Below are 25,822 nucleotides of genomic sequence, written 5' to 3'. Positions count from 1 at the left end.
TACCAAGTCAAAGGTTCTTCTCTTCAGCAAAAAACAAAGGATAAAGAAATACAAGTGGGCAGTAGCAAATCAACCTATGGACCATTTCAAAATTTTAGGAATTATTTTTCATGCAACTCTTTCTTTGAAGGTGCAACTGAACACTGTTGTAAGAGCTGCTTTGAATACTGGGAAGACTAACTCAAGATTCTACTATTCCTCTGGGGGCCAATATGTTCCTGCAGCAGTTAAAGTATTCATCACTAGAGTCATAGGGCAGATGATATATGCTGCCAGGGTTTGGATTAGAGCAGTAACAGACAATATTGATAAACCTACTATTATGAGTCCTACACAGTGTGTATCTGGAATAGCTCTAAGAGCCAAAGTTAGGGAGAGGTCCTTTGAAGCAAAGGCCAGGGGAAGAGCATTTAATCTGAAATTTAGGAGATTAAAATCAAATTCAGAATTAAATTTCCTTGGACTAGTTAAACTGGACCACCACATGTGCCTGGGATAGACTACTGGATCATAAATGGTCATGCCTAGATATTACCCAGGATGTGATGGAAACAATGAGTAGTCAAGAATTGACCCAGGTCACCAGAAGGTATCTGAGGGACTTTGCTTATAAGAGCATGCTGATCAGAGCCCACAGAGTGTGCTCGTCCCTCTCAGTTGGCATTCTTCCTCCAACAAAAATGCCACATTATCTGAGTTAATTATTCCAAAGCATAGAAGGGCTTTTATGCTAGCACGCCTGAATTCCTGCCTTCAGCAGTAACACTTCAATGGAATTCCATATTCAGATAGACTCTGTAACTGTGGCAGCAACAAAATTGACTCTGTAGATTATATCATCTTTGATTGTCCCAGATTTTTAGAACTAAGAGCCAAATTGATCTCCCCACTATTTAATCAGAACTCTCATTCTCCAGAAATGAAACTATCCTGGCTACTAAAGACAAAGGTAAACAAACTACTCTGTGTGCAGCAAAATTTTTGGCAGCTGTTAAGTTACATGATAACTCATTTTTTGGTTCTCCTCCCATGGGATGAGGGTTGATGACTTAGGTTGTAAAAACAGTTAAGAAGTAAAGATACTAACTGAGGTGGTTTGCCATTGCTTGTCTCTGCATAGCAACCCTGGTCTTCCTTGGTGGTCTTCCATCCAAGAACTAACCAGTGCCAATCTTACTTAGCTTCTGAGATTGTGCTAGCTTGGGCCAAGATACCATAGGTGTATCATTTATACTGCATAATATATCATATATCTTATGGGAAAAAACATGTTTCCCTGACACACCATTTTTTCATATTAAATAAATTTTCTCAGAACTAACCTGCTATAGGTTGTTTGGGGTCAGTAAACTCTTCAATTTGTAGGTATTCAAAAATTGGTATCATGCCTTTACTTGTTATGGAGACAGAGTCAAATGGTATGATTCTGTTGTTAAGTATTAAGTTTATGTAGGAATCTACATAGAAGACCTCAACTGGAAACCAAGTGATCCACTTTTATGAGTCCCAAGTGTACACCAGATTATTAATAACAGAACTATTATATTTATCGACCATTTTTCTCTCAGACCTTTTGATCCATAGAAAGGACTTTCATGGCATTTTGACAAAGAGTTTGTTTGACTGCTGTTTCAAAAGATCTGTTATTTATAATCTACCTGTTAACCCAAGTTAATTTTGCAGCATCATGACAGTTTTATAGAAGGTATTCCTAGGCCCACTTTACTTCATATGCTTTGTGAAATTGTAGGTTTCTTCTGCTCCCTTATACAGTACAATTTTTCATATTTCTCCTTTATACATTCAGTAGTGAGATATCAGAAAAAACCTAAATGGTGCCTCAACCTATCACCAGAGTCTCTCCCACCAAAAAGTTTGTGTGTTTTATTTCGGTTCGTACCTTGCAGCAGCAGCAACAGCAGCAGGCAGGTACCGGGTTTGCCTTGCAGGGCAGCACCTTTTTTTTCCTTAACAGCATTCACCAATCAGATTCAAAGGGGAGGCAGCCCTTATGTTATGAATTAACTCTGTTGAGGGAAGGAGGGATGTGCACAATGCACACAAGTGCATCTTTCCCCCCTTGTTGCTATCTGGGCAATGGCATTCTCTGCCAGCCAAATGGGCCTTTGCAAGGGGAAAACCCTCCCTGCCTATCAGATTTGGAAATGTTTGGAAGGGGGAATTTACAGACTTCAATTACTGGCTACAGCTCTAAAGACATTTCCATGGGAGTAAGCACTATTGAATAACATGGGACTTACATCTGAGTAGACCCATTTGGCTGCAACTTGGTTTGTTTTGCGGTGCTTCGCAGACCCTGGTCTGTCTCCTCCACCCCTATCAGGGCACTTGAATGGTCGTTTTGAGGAAAAGTGCTGGGCGGGGGGGGGGGGGCTGCAAGTGGTCTGTTAAATCAATCAAGTTTGATAAAAGTCCTGGAAGACTTTGATCATTGGCTACAATTCTAAAGACACTTCCCTGGGAGTAAGCACAAAGAAACATGAAACCAACAGACAACAGCATGATAAAAAGTTAACCATTTATTGAAACTATAGAAAAAGAAAAAAGTAAACATAAAGCATTATTGTTTTTAATTTTGCCACTATCCCACTACCCTTTGCTAGCCAGTTTCTTGTCATAGAGTGTGCCAGGCCACTGACACCTTCTTCTGAGTATGTTGTTGTTGTTGTTATTGTGTATGTAGCGTAACTGAGAAAAAACTGGGTGGATTAATGGTTTAGAGGGAGGACTGTGTTCTGTGTAATTTTGGAGTCATTAAGCGCAAAAACAGCTTTCCCAAAGAGCCTGGAAGCCCTTATCACAAAGAGTGGGGCAGAAACTCATGATAACAACAACAAAAATATTATATCCTAGACTGCTATGTCCCAGCTGGAAAAAAACTAATAATTGCGAATAGTTAGTTCAGAACCTCTGGTTTCTAAACTGAAATGGATTTTTTTTCAGTGTACACCTCTAGTCACAAGCATTCACACAATTTTCACTGGAATCTTAGTGAGAATGTGAGGCCTGTGCATATCTCCCATATCTAAAAATAATGTAATAAGAATGAGATTTTAGAAATCTGAAGCAAAGCAGAAATCCAAAAATTGAACTGAAGCAAAGTTGAAACAACATAACACATTAAATGATGCATAAATTACATAATAGGATCATATTTATAGCAACATACAGTAGTACTGTACACAATAGTATAGTTCATAGTACCTGTAAGTTTCACATCTTCTGAAAGTAGTAGATGGATAAAACTTTTTGAGTGGCCTGGGGCAAGTGCCCTGAGTTAGTGGCTGGTTTATAATGGACTCATTGGTTCGTACGTGATTTAAACAGCCAGGATCTAACATTGCTTTGCTGCTATCACCACCACTTCATAAGTCTTCCAACCAGCTCAACAATTCACTCTGTCACGTTCAATATGAGCTTTCTGCCAGCGTCTTTCTAGACATTTCCCAGCCCTCTTTAGGTCATCAAGCTCCCTAGTAAACCACTGGGCTAGCTTCCACCACCAGGGCAGGAGAGGTTGACAAGGAGCAATCTTTTCAATAGCTTAGAAGAGCTTCATAAAATGGTCTGCTCATGGATCCTTCTGTATTCCCAACTGTTTTGGAGCATTTTAGGATTTCAAGCACATGTTCTGTTGAGGCTATAGTGGAAGGATCCATGAGCAGACCATTTTAACTCCCCTCCTTTTGTGGAATTTCAGCGTGATATTCACCATTGCCTTCCATAGATAGTGGTAAGACCATGGTTCAGGCCAAATCTCCAAGCCTGAAAGAATACCTCCAATCAAAGACTTAGTGCAAAGGATTAAGTCCAAGTTGTGAGCTCTTTGATGTGTTGAGCCCATCATGGTTTGAGAGAGGCCCAGGGCAGCCAATGAAGGTATAAAATCCTGAGTACAGGTGGGCATGGACCAGGAAATCCCCTTGGACTGCCAGCCTGTGGTCTGTCAATTTTCATGGACCATGGACCACAAACTTTTCATGGACCAGCCTGGTTCGTGGACAGATTCATTTGTCCATGGTCTGTCACTTCTGGCAGCCCTGGCTCCTCACCCTTCACACCCAGAGAGCCCAAACTCACAGAGAATCTTCAGCAGCCTCTCCTCCAGTGACCCTCCAAGTTTGGTCAAGATTGCATTTTGGACATCCGAGATACAGACCCCCCAAAGCGGCCACTAGAAGGAAACTTCTAGTAGATACTGGAGTCACAAATACCAATTGACTTGCATTAGCTAGCTGCCCCAAAAAGTTGCAATGTGGCAAAATTAAACAGAAAAGTGTAGGGGAAGAGCCCCCTCACTCACTACACAGATACCTTCCCAGCCATTGCCTAGGGAATTAATTCTTGCTCCTTGCTCGCATAGAGAAGGGGCTCTCTGGTTGGCAGGCAGAGCTGCCTATCAAGGTTTTGACGGCTAAGATTGACTGCAGAATGTCCACCCCTCCCTTGCAGAATGGGAGCTATCTGGTTGGCAGAGCTACCTATCAATGTTTTGAGGGCTAAGACTGGCTGCAGAACATCCACCCCTCTGTTGCCTAGGGAATTCATTCTTGCTCCTTGCTCCATAGAGCAGAATTGGAGCTCTCTGGTTGGCAGGCAGAGCAGCCTATCAAGGTTTTGAGGGCTAACATTGGCTGCAAAACATCCACCACTCCCGTGCAGAATGGGAGCTCTCTGGTTGGCAGGCAGAACTGCCTATCAAGGTTTTGAGAGCTAGGATTGGCTGCAGAACATCCACCCCTCTGTTGCCTAGGGAATTCATTCTTGCTCCTTACTCCATAGAGCAGAATGGGAGCTCTCTGCTTGGCAGGCAGAACTGCCTATTAAGTTTTTAAGGGCTGCAAAAGGTCTGCAGACGTTCCCTCCATTGCCTAGGGAATTGATAGATTGGCGCCAGATATCTTGACTTACGGTCCACGGACCAATGGACCAGCCCAAATGGATCCAAACTCGTGAAAAAGGTGATTCCTATGAACTTTCTGTTCACTAACCATGAACCGGGCTGGACCGTGTCTAATTTAGGTCCATTTTCTGGACCTTCCCACTTCTAATCCTGAGCCAACCCCAACAAGAAGCACTCAGCATGACTATTGTAGTCACCTAGAGCAATCTTTCCGGGTGTCTCCAACACCATATCCAAGAGCACCTCAGCCAATTCAGAGATGGTGCCCACTGGGAAGTTAGGGGACTGGTAAAAAAGCAGAATGCCCAGTCCATCCTTTAGTCCCTAATGTAAGGAATATACAATCAATGTTAGCAGTTGTTTATACCAGGAGTCTATGGAAGCTGGAGGACTCATGGAAGATAATAGCCAGCCTTCCTCCCCAGCCACCTAGGCAGGGTTGATGGAGGACTGCATAACCAAGGGGAGTTTTCTTCTGTCAGACTATGGAATCCCCATTATCTAGAGTTCATCTCCCCCTTCTGCAAGAAGCACAACTTTCTTGATTTCAAAAGGTTTATTGAAAGACTAGGCTCTGATACAAGTATCCATATTCCAAGGCTTAGAAAGGATCTTGGCTGAACATAGGCATTGTTGAGAATGAGAAAGAAAACGAAACTTGTGATACATCAAACCCTTCACTCCCAGCCTCCCTCCCATACTCCAGGGTGATGGGAACTTGGCTGTGGGAAGGCTCGGCCCGTCAAGGTATCTGACTGTAGAAACAGATAAGAGTATTCTCTCCCATGGAAAACACGGTCAAAACAACATCTGGACCTGGAGGGAGAAAAAGGCTAGCAACTACAGATTAAACATGGCGTAACTCTGACCAAGGAACCACACAACATATTAGATCCTGACATTCTGCCCCCCTTAAGCCCCCTCCTCTCACCCTTCTGGTCCCGTCTTTTCAGGATACCTAGAATGAAACTTAGCAAGGAGCCTTGGGGCTCTGACCTGAGAAGCCTCCACCCACTCCCGAAACCCCTCCTCAAAGTCCTTCCATCTGACTAAGTAAAAAAGTTTATTATATCTGTGTTTTGAGTCCAAGATTTCTTCTATTTCATAGTGTACTTGGCCATCAATAAGAGTTGGATGGGGTATTGGTTGCTCTGGATGCCATTCATCTGGGGGTGGCACTTTTTTCAGTAGGCTGATGTGAAACGTGGGGTGTACATGGCGTAGATTCTTTGGGAGTTCGAGTTCTGCAGTCACCCTGTTTATTACTTTCTTAATTGGAAAAGGTCCTAAATATTTCATCCCTAATTTCTTGCTGTTTTTTTCCATTTTAAAGTTCTTGGTGGAGATGTAGACCTTGTCCCCAGGCTGCAATTCCCACTGCTCCACACGATGGCGATCAGCATACTTTTTATAATCCGCTTTCGCTTTGGCCAGAGTCTTTTGAAATAAGGTCCATTGTTTGGAGATGGAGGTCCACCAATCTCCCAAGTCTCCGGCTTGCTTGCTTTCTGGTTGTAAGTTAAACGGAAATGCCACTCCTTCATATCCATGAACAATTTTAAAAGGTGTTTCTCTCGTGGAACTGTGGACGGAATTGTTATACGAATATTCTGCTAAATGGAGCAGCTCGGTCCAGTTATCTTGCTGAAAATTAATGTAACACCTGAGGAATTGTTCTAACACTTGATTTAGCCTTTCAGACTGCCCATCGCTCTCGGGATGGTAGGTGGAGCTTAATCCTTGTTCAATGCCCGCCAGTTGTAAAAGCTCCTGCCAAAAGTTGGCAACGAATTGTCCACCACGATACGAAATCACCTTGGAAGGAAAAGAGTGCAGTTTTACAATATGCTTCATGAACAAACTGGCCAGCTTTTTAGCTGTAGGCACGGTGGTGCATGGAATGAAATAAGCTTGTTTGGAAAACAAATCCACCACCACTAAAATACAGGTACAACCTTTTGAGTGGGGTAGATCAGTGATAAAGTCCATAGAGATCACCTCCCAAGGCTGATTAGGAACTTCCAGGGGCTGTAGCAATCCAGGAGGCTTTCCCCTTCTGGGTTTGGCCATAATGCATGTAGGACAGGAAGACTCATATCATGACACATCCCTTCTCATTCCTGGCCACCAAAATTGCCTTTGAACCAAGTGTAAAGTCTTTAGATAACCGAAATGGCCTGCGGTGCGGGCATCGTGACATTGCTGTAACACTTCTTTCCTGAGGCTAGCGGGAATATAAAGTTTGTTTTCTTTAATCCAGTCTCCCGCTGCCGTTTGAGACATTTTTCCTGTGGGCGCTCCCCCTCCTTTTTCACTTTGCTTTTCACTTTAGCTCTCCACTCATTTGGCTCACTCTGCTGTTTGGTTGCTTGGCTACAAGTGGTGACCACACCTCCCAACTGACAGGGAGAGAAGACAGTATTGATAGTCTCCTCCCTTCTGCTTTGCAGTTGGGGCATGCATGAGAGAGCATCTGCTAGGAAGTTAGGTTTACCCGGAAGAAACTTTAGGGTGAAATCAAACTTTGAAAAGAATTCGGCCCACTGAAGCTGTTTAGCATTAAGCCTTCGGGGTGTGCGTAAAGCTTCTAAGTTTTTGGGGTCAGTCCACACATCAAATTGATGACGTGCCCCCTCCAGCCAGTGCCGCCACGTAGAAAGGGCTACCTTAACTGCGAAAGCTTCCTTCTCCCAGACATTCCAATTATGCTCAGCCTCGGTGAATTTCCTAGACGAGTATGCACAGGGCCGTACTTTTCCGTCCTCCTCTTTCTGCAAGAGGACTCTGCCAACAGCTGCATCGCTCGCATCCACTTGCACTATGAAGGTTTGGTTTTCGTCTGGATGTTGGAGGACCGGTTCAGAGGTAAATTGGTCCTTCAACTTCTCGAATGCCACCTGGCATTCAGGCCCCCAGCTAAGCTTGCTTGTGGGTTTAGCCGTTTGCTCTCCCCTCCCTTTTGTCTTGAGTAAGTCTGTTAATGGGAGAGCGATCTGGGCAAAACCCTTAATAAATTGCCTGTAAAAGTTGGCGAAGCCCAAGAAAGATTGTAGTTGCTTTCGCGTAGTAGGGGCTTGCCATTCCTTCTCTGCTTGGATTTTAGCAGGGTCAATTTTTAGCCCTTGTCCTGAAATGCGATAGCCCAGATAGTCCAATTCAGTCTTATGAAACTCACACTTGGAAAACTTAATAGGGAGTTTATATTGTATCAGGGTGGTCAAAATGTCTCTGACCAATTTAACATGTTCCTCTCTGGTTTCTGTAAAAATTAACACGTCATCCAGATAAACGACCACTCTCTTATATAAAAATTTATGTAGCACCACATTGATCATTGACATGTAAACAGCAGGTGCCCTGGATAAGCCAAAAGGCATGATGAGGTATTCATATTGGCCTAATGGCGTATTGAACGCAGTCTTCCATTCATCCCCCTCCCTGATCCTAACATGGAAATAAGCATTTTTTAAGTCCAACTTTGAAAAGATCTTACCCTGCGCAACCACACTTAGCAGGTCCCGAATCAGGGGAATTGGATAGGCATTGGTCATGGACACTGCGTTGATGCCTCTAAAGTCCGTGCAAAGTCTCAATCCTCTATCCTTTTTCTTTACAAACAGCACTGGTGCAGCATGGGGGGAGCTAGCCGGGCAGATGAAACCTCTCTCCAGGTTTTTATCTATGAATTTTCGGAGCTCCTCTCTCTCAGCTGGGCTCATCGAATAAAGCTTTCCTTTGGGCAGACTTTCTCCTGGGATCAGTTCAATTGCACAATTAGTCTTTCGGTGCAGCGGTAAGATGTCTGCCTCCTCCTGGCTGAAGGCTTGTGCTAAGTCTCGGTATTCCACCAGAATAAGGTTGAGATCTTCTGCGGAGAGCAATGCTACTTCTAAGTTCAACGAGGCCTCTTCTCCCCACTCCATTTGCCAATGATGATTGCGGCAGTATTCTCGATTAAACACAATCATTCCCTTGGCCCAGTTAATGTACAGGTTATGATCCCAAAGCCATCGACTGCCTAGGATGAGGGGGTATTTAGCCGCTTGGCTGACAATATAGGACCAGCTCTCCCAATGTTTGCCCATCCCAGTGGGTACCAGCTCCGTTTCTCGGACAGCTGGGTTCATATTGGAACCGTCCATTTGTTCAAAGATGATCGGACTTTTAAGTTCTCGGGTTTCTAACCACAAGCCATTGACCAGGGCAGGTGCAATAATGTCTCTTGAACAGCCCGAATCGATTAAAGCCTGCACACGGATATGAGTTCCCCTCTTTGGGTTAGTTAGCATTACTGGTTCGAACAAAATGGCCCCCCTCTCTCTCACCTCCTCTGGGGTGGACTCCTGTGTGATCTGCCATTGGGGCCTCCTCACGACAGATCCATCTCGTTTCCCGATTGCAGGCTGGGTGTATTCGCCTCCGCGAAGTGGGTATCAAGCTCCATTTGCACTTCTTTGGCTTCCAACCCTTTATCCAAGCGGCCCCGTCTCTGTATTCCCCTACCTCGGCTGGTTCTCGGGGCCGGAACAGGGTGAGTGGGGGGGGAGTTGGCTGGACTTGCGCTCGAAGGGGGCACTGAGCCGTGAAATGCCAGCTATTTCCACACTGCAAGCAAAGGCCTTGCCTCCATCGGGTTTCTCGAGCTCCTCTAGCCGATGGTATTCCATGGGCCCCTCATGCTACGGGTGGAGATTTTCTATTTCTCAGTGCCTGCTGCTGCTGTACAAGGCGGACTACTTGGATACGGTTTTCCACCTCGCATACTAGTTGTATCCAACCCATAAGAGTCGGGGGATCATCTTGCATTAAAGCTCGGTCCAGCAACCTGGGATTCATTCCATTCCGGAACATCACTATTTTTGTCCCTTCTTCACAATGAGGGCACTTGGCCGCTAATTGATGAAATTTGGCCGCATACTCTCTCATGGGTTGAGATCCTTGTCTGAGAGTTTGCAGCTTGGTACATGCTCTCTCCTCCTCTAAGGGATCTTCATATTGGGCTCTTAACGCTGTGATAAAGTCCTGTAAAGTGTTCAGTTCAGGAGCCCCTGAGTAATATAGAGTCACGTACCATTCTGCTGCCTTGCCTTCCAGCCGGGATGCTAAATGGGTAACCCGGCTCTCCTCGTCTGGGAACAGATAGCCCCATCGATTGAAAAATTGGAGGGCTTGTACCACAAAAAATCCCAACTTGTGGGTATCTCCGTCAAAGGTGGCTTCCAGCTTAATCCACCCCATAGGTAGCTCCGCTCCACCTTGCTGTCCCTGGGCTAGCGGTGGAGGGCCAAACTGCGGTGGCTGCTGAGGCTGTGGTTGGAGGGGAGCCGGCACCTGACCCGGGATCTGCTGAGGTCTAGGCGCTGGTCTCGCTGGTCCCCCTGGTGCCTGCCCGCCCTGTCCAGCCTGTCTCCTCAGAGTCGGGCCGCATGCCGGCACCAGTTGGCCTGCTGGAGGAACTTGGGCCCCTCCCTGTGCTCCTGGACCACTGGGCCCTGGCAGCAGCAGCACCAGGATCACCTGTGGCGGCGGCCATTGGGGTGGCGGTAGTGGGCCTGGGGTGGGTAACGGTGGTGGTGGCAGAGGCCGCGGGGCTGGTGTACGTTGCACCGGCGGTGGCTGTGGTAGCGGCTGCAGGGCAGAAATTGGTGGAGGTGGCGGCAGCGGTTGTTGGGGCTGCAGAACCTGAGTAGCTGGCGGTGGCACTGGTTGTTGGGGCTGCTGTCTGTCTGCTTCTTCCACGGCATCCTCCGAAATCCCCGGCACCCAATCTTCACCTGCCGGAGTCACCCCCGTTGTCTCCCCAGGGTTTTCTTCCTCTTCCGTGGCACTCACCAACCAGCCCTTAGCCATTCCTGTAACTGCAAGTATTCCATACTGCACCACATGGGCTTGATTTTGCAAGCGGTTCCAACATGGATCTGCACCTTGGGCTCCTGTGCCAATGTCCCAAGTTCCAGTTGAGCCCACATCGGTGTAATCCCAACTCAAGAGTTCATTACGCACGGTCTCCCAGTCCTGAGGCCCGCTGGCCTCCCCCCGTTGGACATCCTCCACCAGGCGCCGGGCCTCCGCATCCCAACGGTACCACGGTTGGGAACTGGCCCGAGTAGCGCCTGCTGAGAGCATGGATAGGCAACCCGTTTCCCAAGCAGGTCCTCCCGTTGCTCCCAGCTCCGTCGACCCGACAGTCCTACTTAGATCAATCATCGAGCAGGAAAACATGGTGCCAGCTCGCCTCTCTCTGGTTTTCCGGGGTCTGGGAGTGAAGTATCACTTGGGATGTATCACAAGTTTTGTTTTGTTTTCTTTCTCAACAAAATGTCAGACTATGGAATCCCCGTTATCTAGAGTTCATCTCCCCCTTGTGCAAGAAGCACAAATTTCTTGATTTGAAAAAGGTTTATTGAAAGACTAGGCTCTGATACAAGTATCCATATTCCAAGGCCTAGAAAGCATCTTGGTTGAACATAGGAGGGAGAAAAAGGCTAGCAACTACAGATTAAACGTGGCGTAACTCTGACCAAGGAACCACACAACATATTAGATCCTGACAACTTCCATATCATTTTGTTCCAACCACGTCTCCATTATGCAAGCCAGTTCAATTTTCTCCTTCTGTAACATCCTGGAGAGGCAAGCAGTTTTATACCTCGTGTTTAAAAGACACAGTATGAACACCATTTCATCAGAGGGCAAGCTTTGCATTGGCAACATTTACAAAATGATCCAATGTGAGCAGCTTTAATTGCTAGGATATATCTGCAGAGTGTTTTATTTCCTGGTTTTTGCTTAGATTTTTAAAAAAATCTTGCTTAGCTATTCTTCAATGCTGTATGCACTGATACACTAAGCTGCAATGAACTACTCTGAAATAATTAAGGCCTTGATTTTTAAAAAAGTTCTAAAGAAGAGAATCTCAGGAACATTTATTCTTAAATAGGCTTGGTTACGTATTAGGCTTGGTTATATACTTAGGTTGCAGCCGCTAAAAATGTCAGCAGTACAGCTGGTTCAAGATTGATGTTGAACAAAGAGGGAAAACAATGAAGAAGCAAAATATCATTTTGAAATATTCAGGCTCTTATCTGACACTAGCTCCATCAATGGCAGTATGTGTCCATTAGTACTCCCTATGTATTAAAATAACACATTAGCATTTAACCTGAAAAAAATAAAGTTATTCAGAATTTACATAAAATTATGGCGTAAATTTCAAACAGGTCGCCATAGAAATGTATTATTATGCTCAGCAGTCCTGTCAGCACACATAGAAACAATTTTACTTCTAATCATCTTCCGCTTTTATTCACTCAGGAATATATCATTAAAATTTCCACAGAACAATGAAGCTTAATAGGTGCTAATGCAATTGTGAATTGTGGTAATTGTTACCTAAATTAATCTCTGTACTTTCAATTCCTGTTGCCTTATGCAAAATGAGTGTGAAAAAGCTAATGTAGACACTGAAAATTGTATAAACTATTAAAATCCACCACCCTCCATATACAACTCTTGAGCAGAGTTTGCAATTGCCAGTCTGCAGTGCAGTTTCTCTTGATGAACTTATTGTGCATGTTATACAGCCACTACAGTTTATTTTAAAATACCTTTTCTAATTAGGGAACCTCTATGAATTAAGGATACTATGGAATTTTGCAGCCCTGTTTTGACTTAAAAAGTTCAGTTCAATTTCACCTCTTTCTTGCAGAAATCAGATTCATGAGTTTTTGTCTAAGCATACTGCTATTTCTACAACTAACAAATTAAGTAAAGCAGTCTTCACCAGGGTTATACCTTCCTAAACCGATTGATGTCAATGGGTTTACAAAGGTGTAACTCTGCTTCAGATTGCACTGTAGATAATGTATGGATTGTATGGTATATATTCATGCCTACTATCATATACATATTTGCATATAAAGCCCATATAAAGATGGCATTTTTCATAAAGGAAGATGGGTGTGGTGTGGTGATATGTCTATTTTCTATCTTTTAGACAGACTAGGAAAATGAAGTGTTCCACTGTCCAAGGGGTTTTTGCACAGCTAAATGAAGTACCAGAATGTGTTATTCTGAGACAGTGAACTCTGTTTTCTCTCTTACCTCCATTCTATCTTCAAATAATGAAAAAAAAATCTCACATGGTCGATAGAAGAGTCAAAAGCTCTTGCTACAAATCTGGTATAAAATTTTGTATTTTTCAAATATGGCTCATAGATCTTACCAGGGAAGGTATGGATATGTTCGGTGAAACCTCACAGCTAGAGATGGGCACGAGCTGAATTACGATTTGAAAAAAAACCAGATTATGGCGTTTGTGCCATAATCGGGCTGATTGGTTCCGTCCACGGCAACCGATGCAGCGTTCAGGTGTGGCGCTTGCTCGGGTCTTGATTGGATCGATCGGTTTCTGTTCGGGATGCAGACACTCTGGAGCCAGCCATCTATTCCCGGGGAAACAGAGCCCTGGGGAAACGGAGCCAGGGGAATGCCTGAGCTGTTTCCCCTCCTTCTGTTGCCCTGGAAACGCAAATGGAAGTCCAGCTTTCCTTGATCAGCAGGGCTTTCTTCCAACCACCGAGCAGCCAGCAAAGCGCGCGCCCATCTCGTCCATTTGGGAGAAGAGAGGGGAGGGCGGGGGAAGGGGTTGTTCTTCTGTAGCCATGGGCACTCGAATCTCATCCATGGAAAGCCTGAGAGGCAGCTCTTACAGCCAAACACAGCCCTCCTGCGTTGCAGACCCAGACTTATAAATAGCCATGTGCTGCACAACTAAATTTAACTTTCTGCTTGTGGTGGAGTGGGACAGAGCTCTTGCTTGTTGTGACTTTTGGAGAGAGAGCTTTAGCTTTGGGCTTCAGCGCACAGATAGGGAATTAGGGAATAGGGATCTATCTCCTCTGGTTCCAGGGCTGCTGCCTAGCTCTGGGGCCAAGCTCGGTGGGCACCTCGGCTGAGGACTCACATTACACACTTTAGTGCCTGGTCACTCAGGTCTGGGGGAGTGGTGGTGGTGGTGGGCAAAGGCTATACTCTCTCTCTCTCTCTCTCTCTCTCTCTCTCTCTCTCTCTCTCTCTCTCTCTCTCTCTCTCTCTCTCTCTCTGGTTCCAGGGCTGCTGCCTAGCTCTGGGGCCAGTAAAACTAAAGAGAACCCTCACGGGAAGGAACAACAACTACAAATTAATAAACAACTCTATTATAAGTGCCCAAAGGGCCATATGTATTTCTTATATAAATCAATCAGTGAGATGACCAAATACAATTTATACAATGATTCTTCCTTAAAATTGAAAAATACAAAGGTCCAAACAAAATGTGTCCTGTGTCTTCTTTAAATAAAGTAGCATTCATGCACAGCTATGTCCACACATGGTAAGGGAATCCACGGCTGCACACCCAATCTGGGGCCGGCTGAAAAGCTCAGATTTCGTATAGAATCTTCCTCAGGGGCATGGCCAAACACTGTAAAACAAACATCTTACATACTATACCATAAGCAATTTTACATGACATCCAATTTATACAAATTCATCATAATATACAATTGTCAGCAGATATCAACAACAAACCTGTGTGGTAGACCCTTAAACGCTGTAACAATTATTCACTCCTGGACCTGAGCAGCTGTATCTTCTTTAGCAGGGCGGCTGTATCTTCTAAAGCACGCCATTGCAATAAGTAAGGAACGTTTATATTGAGCTACCCCCAATGGCTTGACTTTGTCTTAAAGGGACACTCAAACTACACATCAAAGGAAACAACTCAAAGTAATCAGTATTAAGCCCTAATGGTTATAAAGTTCTCAACAGGCTTCCTTCTGCAGTAAATTACTCTGTTTATTGCCCTGTGTAACACAAAGAACTACTACACGAGAGTCAGTCTCCAAGTGCTGCTAACTCTGAAATGCTGGATAAGAGGAACCTCTAAGATTGCCATGCCCATCATTTTATAAAGTAGCTCTGGGGCCAAGCTTGGTGGGCACCTCGGCTGAGGGCTCACATTACACACTTTAGTGCCTGGTCACTCAGTTCTGGGGGAGTGGTAGTGGTGGTGGTGGTGGGCTAAGGCTATATTCCCTCTCTCTCCCTCTCTCTCTCTGGTTCCAGGGCTGCTGCCTAGCTCTGGGACCAAGCTTGGTGAGCACCTTGGCTGAGGGCTCACATTACACACTTTAGTGCCTGGTCACTCAAGTCTGGGGGAGTGGTGGTGGTGGTGGGCAAAGGCTACTCTCTCTCTCTCTCTCTCTCTCTCTCTCTCTGGTTCATGGGCTGCTGCCTAGCTCTGGGGCCCAGCTCGGTGGGCACCTCAGCTGAGGGCTCACATTATTACACACTTTAGTGCCTGGTCACTCAGGTCTGGGGGAGTGTTGCTGCTGGGGTAGGGCTCTAGTCTCTCTCTCTCTCTCTGGTTCACGGGCTGCTGCTTGTGGTGGGCACCTCCTCAGCTGCGGGCTCACACAGTGTCATCTCCTGCTGCGTTGTTGGCTGGCAGTATGGGGCTCTGGGTGGGGGAAAAGAGTGGTCGTGGGGGGAAGTGCAAGGATAGTCCCGGTTGTGGCATGGGCAGCAGTGCTGCGCAGGGCTCTGGAGCAGCATTGCCAGTGACTCCCGCTCCCCCCAAATCACCAGTTGAGGTTGTGGAGGATGCCCAAGAACTCTTGCCGGCGGCGGAAGAGGAACTGCTAAAAATGTTTGGGGAGGAGGAGGAGGCTGAGGGATCGTTGGAGGAATGGTTGGGGTTCGAGGAAACCTCCAGCCTGTCCCCATCCCAAACTACCGATGTTGCTGTCCCTGCCTGCACTCTACCCACCACTCTGTCTTCCGTTGCCAGCACCGTGGCACAGCCAGCAGCAACCCTTCGTCCTCCCTCGCCTGGAACCTTAAGTGGGCCATGGTTCAAAAGCAATGTTTGGAGGCACTTCCGGGCTGTTGGTAATGACCCCTGCGCGGTGCAGTGCTGTGCGTGTGGGACCATGGTGCACAGGGGCAATGACCTGCACACCTGTCATTATCGAACCTCACTTGGCACCTGAAGAGGTACCACCCGAGCCTGTGTTCTCTGTCCTCGGGCAGCAAAACTTCTTTGGGGGGGAAACGGAGGGCCGCCAGCAAGTCTGATCTGGGATCAGTGGGAGGGTCTCTGGAATGCAGCCAGAGCAAGAAGCCATGCCCCGAGGGTGCGGCTGGTGGGAAGGCTCAGGCAGGCCTCCCTGGGGGAAGTTGTTCCCTCGGGGTCGGGGGTGGTGCCACTGAAAAGGGTGAGGTCAAGGGCTCAGGAGGCGGGCATTCGTGCGGTGGCACAGACGATCGCCCTGCAAGGCTTCCCCCTGTCAGTCGTGGAGGGCGTGGGCTTCCGATTCCTGCTCGATCATTTTGCCCCATGGTTCGAGATGCCGTCATGGTGCACCGTTGGGCGTCGAGTCGTGCCTGCCCTGTACAAGGTGGTGCAAGACATGGTGCGCAGAGACCTGTCAGCTGCCGAGAGCAGAACAGTCCACTTCATGGCCAACATGTGGAGCAGCTGCCATCACAGGTACCTGGCCATCACTGCCCACTGGTGGCAACCGCAGGAACTCCGCCTCCCCAGGCCAAGATCTGGCCGCTGTAAAAAGTCCAAATTGAGCCTGGGCTACAGAGCGGTTCTCCTTCAGGCCTGGGGGATGGATGAGGTCCACACCGGCAAGAACATCGCCACCACCGTCAAGGCGGCTCTGAGGGAGTGGACATCCGGGGTGGAAGGGTTTGTCCATGGCTACATGGTCACGGATGCGGGAGCCAACATGTTGGCAGCCCTGAGAGAGGCATCCCTCCCGGGCCTGGTGTGCATGGCTCACAAGCTGCACCTCGTCATGCGGGATGTGCTCAGGCTGGGGAGGAAGCCGAGGGACAGCTGGGACGAGGGAACCTTGCAGACGTGCAGTCTGCTGGACAGCTGCCGTCGCATCGCTTCCCACTTCTCCCGCAGCATCAACTTGTCCCGAGAGCTGTTCAAGAGGCAGGGGGAGGAAGGGGACCATGAGCACTAGCTCTTCCAGAACCTGCCCATGTGCTGGAACTCCACCTATGACATGATCTGTCGTCTGGTGGAGCAGAGGTGCATGGTGCAAGACATCCTGTCGTCCTCGAATGTGCTGAGTAGAGGAGACAAGTTGGGCCTCAGTGCTGTGGACTAGAGAGTCCTTCACCAGATGTCCCGGATCCTCAAGCCCTTCAAGGATGCCACGGAGCTCCTGTGCTCATACGAGGCCAGCCTGGGTCAGGTCCTCCCCCTGATCCACGGCCTTGACCAGTTTCTGGACAAGGAGCTCCAGCAAGGGCAAGAGCTGCTCCCCAGGGTCCAGGAATTTGTCCGCAGGATCCAGGCCTGTGTCACCGAATGCCTGCATCCTCTCTGCCGCGAGGCCCCCTACCAACTTGCCTCCCTCTGTGACCCCCGCATCAAGGGCAACATCGCCACACAGGCGGGGCAGATGCAGCAATGGAAGAAGGAGCTCCGCAGAGCGGTGCTCCATTTCCAGAGACAGAGGGCAGGAGACAAGGAACCGGGTAGTGGCAAGGGGCAGGTGGTGGAGGAGGAGGGTGAGGGTGAGGGGCAGGAGGTGGGAAGAGAGCCAGGCCAGGGAAGAGCCACCCCGACAGACATCTTCGATCTGTGGGCCTCAGCGGTGGGCAGTGTGGTTGGCCTCAGCACGGTGGGCGGGTCCCTCCCAGTGGAGGACTCGGCGGGGGCCATGGTGTGCGAGTACCTTTCGGAGGCCACCGAGCCCCCCCATGCCAACCCGTTGCAGTATTGGGTGAGGAAATTGGACTGCTGGCCGGACCTGTCCATCGTCGCCACCAACATCCTTTCCTGCCCTCCTACCAGCGTGCAGAGAGAGCGGGTGTTCTCCCACATGGGAGACCTCCTCTGTCCCCGCCGCGCACGTCTCAACCATGGACCTGGTGGACATGTTGATGTTCATCAAGGTGAACCTCAACCTACTGGGCCACCCTCCCGTCAACCTGGAACTCCCCCAGCTCTGATCCAAACTGGGCTTGTGGTATGAGACACTGTTGCTGTTTTCGAACAGCAACAATGATACCTCGGTAGTCTTCTGGTTTCTCTTTCTTGTTTCTGTTTTGGGGTCATCAGCGAAGCAGAAATTTTAACTGGAAAAAAAAGCAGTTTAAAATCTTATATCAGAATATCTCATGCAGTATTTCCCTTAGCCAATTTTCAAAGTAAAATGTTTTCGGGTATTATTTCCGAGACATACATTTGCATAAGCCTTCTGCTCAGTATTCATTCTGCATTCATCACTGGGTGATTTCTGGTCGATGAGTTCCAGTAGTGGCCGGACCAGCTCATCCACAGCGGGCTCAAGCCTCCCTTGGTTCTCGGAGCGGCCTCCATGGATGGTGATGCTTTGTCCTCCTCTCCCAGACGAGTTCCCGTTCCCTCCTCACACCTCTCTCTCTCTCTGGATCTGCACAGATGGCTCCAACATAGTCCCCCAACCTCTCCTGTCCTTCTCTACCCGTCCTTTCTGCGAAGGATGGTAGGTGCTGTGCTGCCTGCTGCTGCTGCTGCTGGTTACGAGGAGCAGCTTTGCTGCTGTTGCTGGTGTGTGTGCGGCAACACAGCCCCCTCTTTACATGGGCCCCTGATGCCCCCTTCTGGGCAGGGGGTTATGGGACGCAGCAACCAGTCACGTGATGTCCTTTCCGCAAAGGCAGGAAGGTGTTTGATGGTGGCTGCTGCCGCAGAGTTCCTCAGTGGCCTCGTGGCCTCCCCATGCCTGGCATAACTGCGTCCCTCTTCCCCCTCCTCTGGATGACACGTCCCGTGCCTCACATGCTCCCAATGGTGACACGTCCTGTCCCATTCTGGTGAGGCAGGAAGGTGGTTGACGTCTGATAGTGGTGGTTTAGGCCATGAGGGGGGCAGCTCAGGAGCTGTTGTGTGTATGGTTGTGCGGCAAGGAAACTCCTGTTTCCATGGGCACCTGGTGTCCGCGAGGGAAGGAAGATCATTGAGGTCTGCTGCTGCTGCTTTGGGGCAAGAGAGACATCTCTGGAGAGGTGGCTAATGTGAGAGTGGGACCGCGCGTTGTCTCCCCCTTTGCATGGACACCTGCTGTCCCCTCTGGACAGGGGGGAATGGGTCCCCTGACTCATCATGTCCGACCCACGAAGACAGGAAGGGAGTTGAGTACTGTTACTGATGCTGCTGTCATGTTTCTGCCCACCCCCTCAGGAAACACGCTGATCCATCCAGCCGGTGTCTCCTGTCCTGCCCATCACCCACATTCCGCACAGGCAGGACGGCGGATCCGGTCTGCCCCCCCCCCACTTCACGAAGGACTCTCCTGTGACTGCTCCCTCCTTGGTCACATACACAGCTCGGTTGTGCGATTGAGCAGCCGATTGTACCATATAGGGGTGGAGTTGGTTGTCGACGTGGCGGCTCCCCTGTCAACGGGGCTGACGGGACCTCTTTCAGCTGGGTGGGAATGTGTCGTGCTGCAACTGTGAGCAGAACTTTCCGGTGAGGCAGGAAGGTGTGTGGGTGCAGTCGGCTGCTTTCGGATATTGTGCTGCTCTCTCTTTGGTTTTACAGTGGCCGACTGCATTGTGTGAGGATACATTTGGTTGACCATTTGGAATTTTGGAGGCTCCCCAATGGGACCTCTTTCACTTGGGTGGGGATGTGTCCTGCAACTCTGGTCCTTTCTGCCGAGGCAGGAAGGTGTGTGCTGTCGGCAGCTGTCGACCAGCTCCGAAACTGGAGCCTGAGGACACTCGGTAGCTGGAGGATTGGGCTGCTGTGGGGCCAATGTCGCCTCCCACCCCCCACCCAAACAGGGCTTAACTTAGTGCTGGACTTTGGCCCATCGGTTGTGGGGGACCTTCCCTCCCCTCCCCCCCGATGACACATCGTGTCCCAACAATCCTTTTCTGGTGAGGCAGGAAGGTGGGTGCTGCCGGTGAACATCACAGACTGGTTCTCGGTGGGAGCCTTAGCCGAGGACACACAGTTGCTGGGGGACCTTCCCCCTCCCCCTGCCCCCCCCCATGATGACACATCGTGTCTCTCCCATCATTTCTGGCAAGGAAGGAAGGTGGGTGCTGTTGGCTGTGACGATGCTTCTCGGTGGGAGCCTCAGACCAGGACACGCAGTTGCTGGCTGACCTTCCCCCTCCCCCTGCCCCCCCTCATGATGACACGTCATGTCCCTACAATCCTTTTGGGCGAGGCAGGAAGGTGTGAGTTGCTGCCTGCTGCCGCTGCACTGTTCCTCGGTGGGACCCCCACCTAAGGAAAGGAGGACACTCAGTAGCTTTGGGACTTCCCCCTCCTCTCCCTCCTCATGATGACACATAGTGTCCCTCGTATCCTCCTCATGATATGTCCTGTGCCTTCCATCCTTTTCTGGCGAGGCAGGAAGGTGGGTGTGGTCAGCTGCCATCATGTGTCTCCTAAAGAGGCTTCCTTAGCCGGGGACACTCAGAAGATGTGGGACTTCCCCCTCCTCCCCCTCCTCATGATGACACGTAGTGTCCCTCGTATCCTCCTCATGCTGACATGTCCCGTCCCTGGCATGCTCCTCCTGACGACAAGCCCCATCCTTCAAACCTTCAAAGTACCTCCTCTTATTCTTTATAAAGTCAACTACTTCCATTATAATTTGTATGTTGAAAAAACAGTCTAAGGCACGATTGTTGTCCATGCCATCCTTTCTGGCGAGGCAGGAAGGTGGGTGAGGTCGGCAGCTGCCACCAAAATGTTCCTCGGTGGTGGGACCCTTGATTGAGGACACTAAGCAGCTGTGGGACTTCCACAATCCTCCCCCTCCTCCTGACGACACGTCCAGTCCCTCGTGTCCTCCCAATGATGACACACTCTGTCCCTTTCTGGCGAGGCAGAAAGGTGGGTGAGGTCAGCTGCCTCTGTAAGCATGCTAAGCTGGAACTTCAGGTGCGGTCACCCGGTAGCTGGGGGAGCATGCCGCCCACGGGGTTAATGTGCCCCCCCTGCAAGAATACCAGCACGTTCTAATTTGGCCTGTCGGGAATGGGGGAAACCTCCCCCCCAACCCTCATGACAACAAGCCTGTCCCCAGTACCCTCCTCCCAACGACACATCCAGTCCCTCGTATCCTCCCAATGGTGACATGACCTGCCCCTTTCTGGCGAGGCAGGAAGGTGAGTGAGGTCAGCTGCTGCTGAGTTCACACAAAGTAAGCTGGAGGTAATGTTGGTGTCACCCGATAGCAGGGGAATCAAGCTGCCCCCCGGGCAAATGTCAACTCCCCCCCAGCAGCAGTACCGGCCCGCTCCCGTGGGGCCAGACCCCCTCCCCCTGAGGGGAGGTGTCTTGTTGCCACCTGCCTGGGCCTGCCAGGCCCGGCAGCCACCGACAGCACACACCTTCCCTCACTGGCGGGGAATACCGGCCCGCTCCCTTTGGCCCAATGGCCGGGCACATGGGGGGTGCCGCCAGCGAGTGACCAGACCCCCCGCCCCCTGAGGGGAGGCATCTCGTCGCCGCCTCTCTGGGCCTGCCGGGCCCAGCGGCCGCCGTCCTCACCCACCTTCTTCCCTGGCGGGGAATACCGGCCCACTCCCTTTGGCCCATCGGCCGGGCACATGCAGGGTGCTGCTGGTGAGCAGCCAGACCCCCCGCCCCCTGAGGGGAGGCAGCTCGTCGCTGCCTCCCTGGGCCTGCCGGGCCCGGCAGCCGCCGTCCTCACCCACCTTCTTCCCTGGCGGGGAATACCGGACCGCTCCCCTTTGGCCCAGCAGCCGGGCACATGAGGGGTGCCGCCGGTGAGCGGCCAGACCCCCGCCCCCTGAGGGGAGGCGGCTCGTCACCACCTCCCCGGGCCTGCCGGGCACGACTGCCGCCCCCACCAACCACCATTCCAACCACAGGCTGCCCGCACACGTTTGCCTCCCCGATTCCTGATTCCTGATCAAGGATCGGATACAGGACTTGATCGGCGAGGTTTGGGTACCTCGGTTCAGCGGTGTCGCCGATCCATGATCAGCTTGATCGGGATTGTTTTTTAGATCGTGCCCATGTCTACTCACAGCTACACTCTGAATACAGTTTTATGCAGAGTCAGATTTCCAAGTTGTGGTAGTTCTACTCATCCATCTCTGGGAGATGTCCAGAGCCAATCTTATATTGTTCATGTCTCTAGCGTATTGTGCGCAAGCAGGTGCACACAGGTGACCCTGTCTGTTTTGGTAGGAAAATAGCTCCTTGCCATATTCACACTCTTGTTAGTCTGAAATTTCAAAGAGCATTCTGTGATTTCTGTAACGACATCTGGGCAACAACAACATCCTTAACAATATCATGGTCTCCATGGAATGGAGACTTCAAGTTAGGATGCCTGGATGCTAATCATGTTTTCACATGAATTAATTCTGTTGTCTCATCTGTGTTTGTTTATATTAAAAAGAAAGGGAAAATTAAATACCTTCTTGCAAGTAAACCCTATTTAGAATGAATGCGACTTGCTCATGAGTACATTGGACTCTAGGATGGGGACTATCATTAAAGGCAAATTTCTCACACTGGAGTAATCCTGTTCAAAATACTGTTCTGGATTAAACTATTTGAGGATTAAACTCCTTGAGACCTTTCACTGAAAAGGTCTCTATATGTGCCAAATATTGTTATTTGTATTTGCTTCTATGGCTGAAGCAATTTCTAGTTTTATTTATTGTAGGTCATTGCATACTTGTTGCCAGTGAAACGGAAACAAACAAGCAAGTACTTAAAAGCTTTTGGAATGGTTGCCTGAGTGTGTAATGCCACCACTCTTTCACCCACCCTACAAATCAATAGCAGCAGCAGTCCAAACTACTTCTTTAATGATGGCCACTAGCATGGATGGCTTTAAAAGGATATTAGACAGATTTATGGTGAGCAAATGCAATCCTCCATAGTGAGAGGCAACAAACCTTGGGTTCTGCGCTCTGTTTGTTGACTCTCTGTGGCAACTGGTTGGGTGCAGAAACAGGATGCTGGATTAGGTGGATCTTTGGACTGATCCAGCATTGCTCTCGGGTGCACTTTTGTGCCCCAGCCTGTCTTTCCTCTCATAAAAGCTTATGTGCAGGTCCCCGTGCTATCCTATGTAAAAGGAAATGAGTTTGGGCAACAGCCGTCCTCCTCCTCCTCTAGTGAATCCACACAACCCTCTCCCTGCTTTGCCCTCACTTCTGTTTCTGGCTGTGGTGCCTTCCATCACTCTTCTCCATAATATTAATTGTATAAAAGAAGTAGATTCATGAGAGTGTGGGTAGTAAAAGTAAACTGGGACTTCACCAGATACCCACCCCCTCTCACACATATACACCAGATGAATTAATAGTGCTTTGGTAATTCTGTTAAAAAATCAGAAAAATCACTACAAATCAGGTTTTTAAAAAGAGAGTCAGTGGATAAACAGCTCAAGGTATTACTGGAGGGACTGAGTGAGTATCTAGAACCTCTTCATCTGGATTCAGAACTGATTATGGCATCGAAACTCCTAAGGAAATAGTTTTATACTTGGATGTGCTGTGAGCCACGTTGACGATATTTAGGTGGAAAGGCAGTTGGTAAATATTCTAAATCAACAAATAAGTAAAAGGTAGTGAGACTGCAATAACCTGTTAATAGCGCTGTGAGAATTCTCTGTAATGTTAGAGCAACTGAATGAATGCAATACCAAAGAAAAGGGATAGTGTGGATGCAGTCTAGGATGGAGGTATGAGAGTATTGGATACAGACAGCATTTCAGAAGACAAATTGCACTTTTCTAATAGAATATGAACAGAAGAATAGTGGCTTGTTGCTTTTTGGCAAGCCAGAGAACACCTTTAAGAGCAGTCTTATTCACTGGCACAGCTAGCATCATGAAGTCACTTCTTGTACTTTCCTTTTTAAAAAAACAATAGGTCCAAAATGCATTAGCTATCTTTAATTTCTATCTTTAGGCTGAATTTGAGATCACTCTTGTCCTTTCAGCAGCCCACACACTGACGCAACACTTCTTTCCCTCTCTTCCACCTCTTTCTTTGCTTTCTGCTTCTGCTATATTTTATGGAGAGCATGTAGGAGAGATTCAGATTCCGTCACCGTGTTTGGATGACAATGACTGTAATGAGAACTGAGAGTGGTAACTGGCACAACATGAATGTATTGTGGTGACAAGGCCTGTAAATGCAAGACTGTAAAATTGACACCCTTCCTATTTTTTGCAGGTTTTTTTCTGTTCAATCTTAAAAGCAGAATCCTTGGGGCTCCTCCCCCCCCCCCGCCGCACCACTGCCAATGCCAGGTGTACAAAGAATATTTATATATTCCATCTCAGATAAAAATTACAAATATTTCAGTGAAAGCTCTCTGGCAGCTTTAACGAACTTTAAAGGTTAGCCCTCATGCTAGTTAGCATATCTATTCATGTCTCTATCATTCTATTGAATTACTCAGCTGAGCACACACACAAAAGCCAAACCTAAAAAAAAATGAAAGAAAGAAAAGAAAAACCCAGAAAGGCAGCATTAATAATTCATAAATACTCAAGCCTTCTGACTATTTTTTTAAAACTGCATTGGAAGTCTGTTCAAAACTGAATCCTGATAGCTCCTAAGTTACTTCAGCAGCTTACCAATCGCCCTTGCCCAAGAATGCTAATGTTTCCATAAGTGGTTAGCTACCAAAACATATTGTGGATTTTCATCCCCTTAGCACTTGCTCGTGTTTCTGTAGATTAGCATAAGGTAGGACTTTTTGTGAAATGTTTAACTGACAGTTCTTACATTTGAATTTCACAAGCTTCTGTAGACCATAAAGAACTCCAAATGCAGCCCTAATCCTCTGTTACAAAGTAAATCGGAAATTTTTGAACAGATTCCAGATGCCAATTATGGTATTAACGAGGATATACAATCTTCAGGCCTCCTTCAGCTGGATCAAAAGTGATGCTCTTGTCAGGCTAACCTGTCTTAAATGCAAGTGTATTATATAGCCATATATTTATTATATAATTATATAATTACATATATATGGCAAATTAAAATGTTGATTACTAAATCTTCCCATTGAAAGGATGAAGCTATTAACATATTTTAGAATTATCCATTTTCCAGGGAATGAGCCATGATGAATGCTGCAGCTGTTGCCTGACAACGAATTGATTTTAGGCAGTATTTATGAAGGATCAAAATGCAAGCTTTTAGTAATTAAGAAGGTTTAGATAAGTACTCCAGCAGAGCACACGCTACTCGAGGAAATGATAGTGTGGGGCTCACTGATTCACTCAGTAGTTTCAAAGCAAAAGTTCCCATTGTCTCACCTGTACTCATTCAGGGGATCTTATTGTTTGTTTTATGCAACTCAGAAAGTGCAATTTGTGTGAAGAAACTCTGATATTCTGTATGTATATAAGATATTCTTGTGCAATGAGTAGGGAGAACTATATCCAGCATCCTAGTAATGCAGACAGAATTGTATACGTGTTTTCATGCTGGAGCCTACTATACATAGTCCTAGAGCTTCATGTGCAAAATAGGGGTGTGCATAATGGAAAAAGGAGCCGAAATTACGCACTGAATTTGCTGGTTCAGCTCGTTAAAGCATTTTCCAGAATGCTGAACCAAAACTAGGAAACTAAACTGAAACAAATCCTTCCCACTATAAAGTTTCATGCCTTCAGCTCCGGGCAGGCTTGCCTCTCAGAGCAGCACAGTAGCTCATTTTCCTGAATAGTGCCAATCAGATCCCAAGGGAGAAAGACCTTACATTATTAATTAACTCTGTTGGCAGGAATGAAGAATGAGACCAAGGTGCTTGAGAGCATCTCCCCCACCTCGCCCTGCCAATCAGGTCTTTACAAGGGGAGACTCCTCCATTCCCTG

This window comes from Eublepharis macularius, chromosome 8 (genome assembly GCF_028583425.1).
Source record: "Eublepharis macularius isolate TG4126 chromosome 8, MPM_Emac_v1.0, whole genome shotgun sequence".
Classification (NCBI taxonomy): domain Eukaryota; kingdom Metazoa; phylum Chordata; class Lepidosauria; order Squamata; family Eublepharidae; genus Eublepharis; species Eublepharis macularius.
The sequence above is the reverse complement of the archived record's forward strand: the minus strand, read 5'-3'. Positions refer to the sequence as shown.